We start from the raw sequence: 7,001 nt of genomic DNA on the forward strand, positions 1-7,001 counted from the left end.
AACAAGAAATGTTGATGAATTGCATTTGTAAGCATATGTAATGCAGTTGAGCACATCTGACTTAACAGAATGAAGATATTGCAATACCATCCAAATTATGCTTCTCTTTGCCTGAAAAGCTCCAACACTATACTCATGGGCAATCTCTGTCATTGGTGAAGACCTTACATGTGTATTTGCATGAAAACATTACAATTCATCAAACTCATGTAAACAAGTCAGTTCTGACCTGAAACAACATGAAATGTAGTTAAATTGCATTTGTAAGCATATGTAGTGCAGTTGAGAACTTCAGACTGTACAGAATGGAGATATTGCTATACCATCCAAATTATGCTTCTCTTTGCCTGAAAAGCTCCAACACTATACTAATGGGCAATCTCTGTCATTGGTGAAGTCCTTACATGTGCATTTGCATGAAAACATTATAATTAATCAAATCAATTCAGTTCTGATCTGAAAAAAACAAGAAATGTAGTTAAATTGCATTTGTAAGCATATGTAATGCAGTTGAGCACTTCAGACTTTACAAAATGAAGATATTGTAATACCATCCAAATTATGCTTCTCTTAGCCTGAAAAGCTCCAACACTATATAGTTCAGGCAATTTCTATCAATAATGAAGTCCTAACATGTGCATTTGCATGAAAACATTACAATTTATCAAACTCATGAAAGCAAGTTAGTTCTGATCTGAAACAACAAGAAATGTTGAAAAATTGCATATGTAAGCATTTGTAATGCAGTTAAGCACATCTGACTTTACAGAATGAAGATATTGCAATACCATCCAAATTATGCTTCTCTTAGCCTGAAAAGCTCCAACACTATACTTAAGGGCAATTTCTATCATTGGTGAAGTCCTTATATGTGCATTTGCATGAAAACATTACAATTCATCAAACTCATGAAAGCAAGTTAGATCTGACCTGAAACAACAAGAAATGTTGATAAATTGCATTTGTAAGCATATGTAATGCAGTTGACCACATCTGACTTAACAGAATGAAGATATTGCAATACCATACAAATTATGCTTCTCTTTGCCTGAAAAGCTCCAACACTATACTAATGGGCAATCTCTGTCATTGGTGAAGACCTTACACGTGTATTTGCATGAAAACATTACAATTTATCAAACTCATGTAAACAAGTCACTTCTGACCTGAAACAACATTAAATGTAGTTAAATTGCATTTGTAAGCATATGTAATGCAGTTGAGAACTTCAGACTGTACAGAATGAAGATATTGCAATACCATCCAAATTATGCTTCTCTTTGCCTGAAAAGCTCCAACACTATACTTATGGGCAATCTCTGTCATTGGTGAAGTCCTTACATGTGCATTTGCATGAAAACATTACAATTAATTAAATCAATTCAGTTCTGATCTGAAAAAAACAAGAAATGTAGTTAAATTGCATTTGTAAGCATATGTAATGCAGTTGAGCACTTCAGACTTTACAGAATGAAGATATTGTAATACCATCCAAATTATGCTTCTCTTAGCCTGAAAAGCTCCAACACTATATAGTTCAGGCAATTTCTATCAATAATGAAGTCCTAACATGTGCATTTGCATGAAAACATTACAATTTATCAAACTCATGACACCAAGTTAGTTCTGATCTGAAACAACAAGAAATGTTGAAAAATTGCATATGTAAGCATATGTAATGCAGTTAAGCACATCTGACTTAACAGAATGAAGATATTGCAATGCCATCCAAATTATGCTTCTCTTAGCCTGAAAAGCTCCAACACTATACTTATGGGCAATCTCTGTCATTGGTGAAGTCCTTACATGTGTATTTGCATGAAAACATTACAATTCGTCAAACTCTGGAAATCAAGTCAGTTCTGTCCTGGAAACAACAAGAAATGTTGTAAAATTGCTAGTATAAGCATATGTCATGCAGTTGAACATATCTGACTTCACAGAATGAAGATATTGTAATACCATCCAAATTATGCTTCTCTTAGCATAATATGCTCTCACTCTATCCTTAAGGGCAATCTCTGTCATTGGTGAAGACCTTACATGTTAATTTGTATGAAAATATTACAATTAAACAAACCAAATCAGTTCTGACCTGAAACAACAAGAAATGTTATAAAATTGCTATTGTAATTGTAATGCAGTTGAGCACATCTGACTTTATAGAATGAAGATTTTGCAATACCATCCAAATTATGCTTCTCTTAGCATGATATGCTCTTACTCTATACTTAAGGGCAATCTCTGTCATTGGTGAAGACCTTACATGTGAATTTGCATGAAAACATTACAATTCATAAAACTCATGAAACCAAATCAGTTCTGACCTGAAACAACAAGAAATGTTGATAAATTGCATTTGTAAGCATATGTAATGGAGTTGAGCACATCTGACTTTACAGAATGAAGATATTGCAATACCATTCAATTTATGCTTCTCATAGCCTGAAAAGCTCTAACACTATATATAGTATAGGGCTATTTCTGCTATTGGTGAAGACCTTACATGTGTATTTGCATGTTAACATAACAATTAAGCAAACCAAATCAGTTCTGACCTGAATCATCAAGAAATGTTGTAAAATTGCATTTGTAAGCACTTGTAACGCAGTTGAGCACATCTGACTTTACAGAATGAAGATATTGCAATACCTTCCAAATTATGCTTCTCTTAGCCTGAAGAGCTCCAACACTATACTTAAGGGCAATCTCTGTCATTGTTGAAGACCTTACATGTGTATTTGAATGAAAACATTACAATTAATCAAATCAAATCAGTACTGACCTGAAACAACATGAAATGATGTAAAATTCCATTTGTAAGCATATGTATTGGAATTGAGCACATCAAACTTTACAGAATGAAGTTATTGCAAAACCATCCAAAACAAGCTTCTTTCAGTCCGATATGCTCCCACACTATACTTTAGAGCACTCTCTGTCATAGGTGAAGAGTTTACATGTATATTTGCAAGATAACATTACAATTCATCTAACTCTTGAAACCAAGTCAGTTCTGACCTGAAACAACATGAAATGATGTAAAATTCCATTTGTAAGCATATGTATTGGAATTGAGCACATCAAACTTTACAGAATGAAGTTATTGCAAAACCATCCAAAACAAGCTTCTTTCAGTCTGATATGCTCCCACACTATACTTTAGAGCACTCTCTGTCATAGGTGAAGAGTTTACATGTATATTTGCAAGATAACATTACAATTCATCAAACTCTTGAAACCAAGTCAGTTCTGACCTGAAACAACATGAAATGTTGTAAAATTCCATTTGTAAGCATATGTATTGCAATTGAGCACATCAAACTTTACAGAATGAAGTTATTGCAAAACCATCCAAAACAAGCTTCTTTCAGTCCGATATGCTCCCACACTATACTTTAGAGCACTCTCTGTCATAGGTGAAGAGTTTACATGTATATTTGCAAGATAACATTACAATTCATCAAACTCTAGAAACCAAGTCAGTTCTGACCTGAAACAACATGAAATGGTGTAAAATTCCATTTGTAAGCATATGTATTGCAATTGAGCACATCAAACTTTACAGAATGAAGATATTGCAAAACCATCCAAAACAAACTTCTTTCATTCCGATATGCTACCACACTATACTTTAGAGCACTCTCTGTCATAGGTGAAGAGTTTACATGTATATTTGCAAGATAACATTACAATTCATCAAACTCTAGAAACCAAGTCAGTTCTGACCTGAAACAACATGAAATGGTGTAAAATTCCATTTGTAAGCATATGTATTGGAATTGAGCACATCAAACTTTACAGAATGAAGTTATTGCAAAACCATCCAAAACAAGCTTCATTCAGTCTGATATGCTCCCACACTATACTTTAGAGCACTCTCTGTCATAGGTGAAGAGTTTACATGTATATTTGCAAGATAACATTACAATTCATCAAACTCTTGAAAAAAGTCAGTTCTGACCTGAAACAACATGAAATGTTGTAAAATTCCATTTGTAAGCATATGTATTGCAATTGAGCACATCAAACTTTACAGAATGAAGTTATTGCAAAACCATCCAAAACAAGCTTCTTTCAGTCCGATATGTTCCCACACTATACTTTAGAGCACTCTCTGTCATAGGTGAAGAGTTTACATGTATATTTGCAAGATAACATTACAATTCATCAAACTCTAGAAACCAAGTCAGTTCTGACCTGAAACAACATGAAATGGTGTAAAATTCCATTTGTAAGCATATGTATTGGAATTGAGCACATCAAACTTTACAGAATGAAGTTATTGCAAAACCATCCAAAACAAGCTTCTTTCAGTCTGATATGCTCCCACACTATACTTTAGAGCACTCTATGTCATAGGTGAAGAGTTTACATGTATATTTGCAAGATAACATTACAATTCATCAAACTCTTGAAACCAAGTCAGTTCTGACCTGAAACAACATGAAATGGTGTAAAATTCCATTTGTAAGCATATGTATTGGAATTGAGCACATCAAACTTTACAGAATGAAGTTATTGCAAAACCATCCAAAACAAGCTTCTTTCAGTCTGATATGCTCCCACACTATACTTTAGAGCACTCTCTGTCATAGGTGAAGAGTTTACATGTATATTTGCAAGATAACATTACAATTCATCAAACTCTTGAAGCCAAGTCAGTTCTGACCTGAAACAACATGAAATGTTGTAAAATTCCATTTGTAAGCATATGTATTGCAATTGAGCACATCAAACTTTACAGAATGAAGTTATTGCAAAACCATCCAAAACAAGCTTCTTTCAGTCCGATATGCTCCCACACTATACTTTAGAGCACTCTCTGTCATAGGTGAAGAGTTTACATGTATATTTGCAAGATAACATTACAATTCATCAAACTCTAGAAACCAAGTCAGTTCTGACCTGAAACAACATGAAATGGTGTAAAATTCCATTTGTAAGCATATGTATTGCAATTGAGCACATCAAACTTTACAGAATGAAGATATTGCAAAACCATCCAAAACAAACTTCTTTCAGTCCGATATGCTCCCACACTATACTTTAGAGCACTCTCTGTCATAGGTGAAGAGTTTACATGTATATTTGCAAGATAACATTACAATTCATCAAACTCTAGAAACCAAGTCAGTTCTGACCTGAAACAACATGAAATGGTGTAAAATTCCATTTCTAAGCATATGTATTGGAATTGAGCACATCAAACTTTACAGAATGAAGTTATTGCAAAACCATCCAAAACAAGCTTCTTTCAGTCTGATATGCTCCCACACTATACTTTAGAGCACTCTCTGTCATAGGTGAAGAGTTTACATGTATATTTGCAAGATAACATTACAATTCATCAAACTCTAGAAACCAAGTCAGTTCTGACCTGAAACAACATGAAATGGTGTAAAATTCCATTTGTAAGCATATGTATTGGAATTGAGCACATCAAACTTTACAGAATGAAGTTATTGCAAAACCATCCAAAACAAGCTTCTTTCAGTCTGATATGCTCCCACACTATACTTTAGAGCACTCTCTGTCATAGGTGAAGAGTTTACATGTATATTTGCAAGATAACATTACAATTCATCAAACTCTTGAAAAAAGTCAGTTCTGACCTGAAACAACATGAAATGTTGTAAAATTCCATTTGTAAGCATATGTATTGCAATTGAGCACATCAAACTTTACAGAATGAAGTTATTGCAAAACCATCCAAAACAAGCTTCTTTCAGTCCGATATGCTCCCACACTATACTTTAGAGCACTCTCTGTCATAGGTGAAGAGTTTACATGTATATTTGCAAGATAACATTACAATTCATCAAACTCTAGAAACCAAGTCAGTTCTGACCTGAAACAACATGAAATGGTGTAAAATTCCATTTGTAAGCATATGTATTGGAATTGAGCACATCAAACTTTACAGAATGAAGTTATTGCAAAACCATCCAAAACAAGCTTCTTTCAGTCTGATATGCTCCCACACTATACTTTAGAGCACTCTATGTCATAGGTGAAGAGTTTACATGTATATTTGCAAGATAACATTACAATTCATCAAACTCTTGAAACCAAGTCAGTTCTGACCTGAAACAACATGAAATGGTGTAAAATTCCATTTGTAAGCATATGTATTGGAATTGAGCACATCAAACTTTACAGAATGAAGTTATTGCAAAACCATCCAAAACAAGCTTCTTTCAGTCTGATATGCTCCCACACTATACTTTAGAGCACTCTATGTCATAGGTGAAGAGTTTACATGTATATTTGCAAGATAACATTACAATTCATCAAACTCTTGAAACCAAGTCAGTTCTGACCTGAAACAACATGAAATGGTGTAAAATTCCATTTGTAAGCATATGTATTGGAATTGAGCACATCAAACTTTACAGAATGAAGTTATTGCAAAACCATCCAAAACAAGCTTCTTTCAGTCTGATATGCTCCCACACTATACTTTAGAGCACTCTCTGTCATAGGTGAAGAGTTTACATGTATATTTGCAAGATAACATTACAATTCATCAAACTCTTGAAACCAAGTCAGTTCTGACCTGAAACAACATGAAATGGTGTAAAATTCCATTTGTAAGCATATGTATTGGAATTGAGCACATCAAACTTTACAGAATGAAGTTATTGCAAAACCATCCAAAACAAGCTTCTTTCAGTCTGATATGCTCCCACACTATACTTTAGAGCACTCTCTGTCATAGGTGAAGAGTTTACATGTATATTTGCAAGATAACATTACAATTCATCAAACTCTAGAAACCAAGTCAGTTCTGACCTGAAACAACATGAAATGGTGTAAAATTCCATTTGTAAGCATATGTATTGGAATTGAGCACATCAAACTTTACAGAATGAAGTTATTGCAAAACCATCCAATACAAGCTTCTTTCAGTCTGGTATGATCCCACACTATACTTTAGAGCACTCTCTGTCATAGGTGAAGAGTTTACATGTATATTTGCAAGATAACATTACAATTCA

This window comes from Amia ocellicauda, chromosome 6 (genome assembly GCF_036373705.1).
Source record: "Amia ocellicauda isolate fAmiCal2 chromosome 6, fAmiCal2.hap1, whole genome shotgun sequence".
Taxonomy (NCBI): domain Eukaryota; kingdom Metazoa; phylum Chordata; class Actinopteri; order Amiiformes; family Amiidae; genus Amia; species Amia ocellicauda.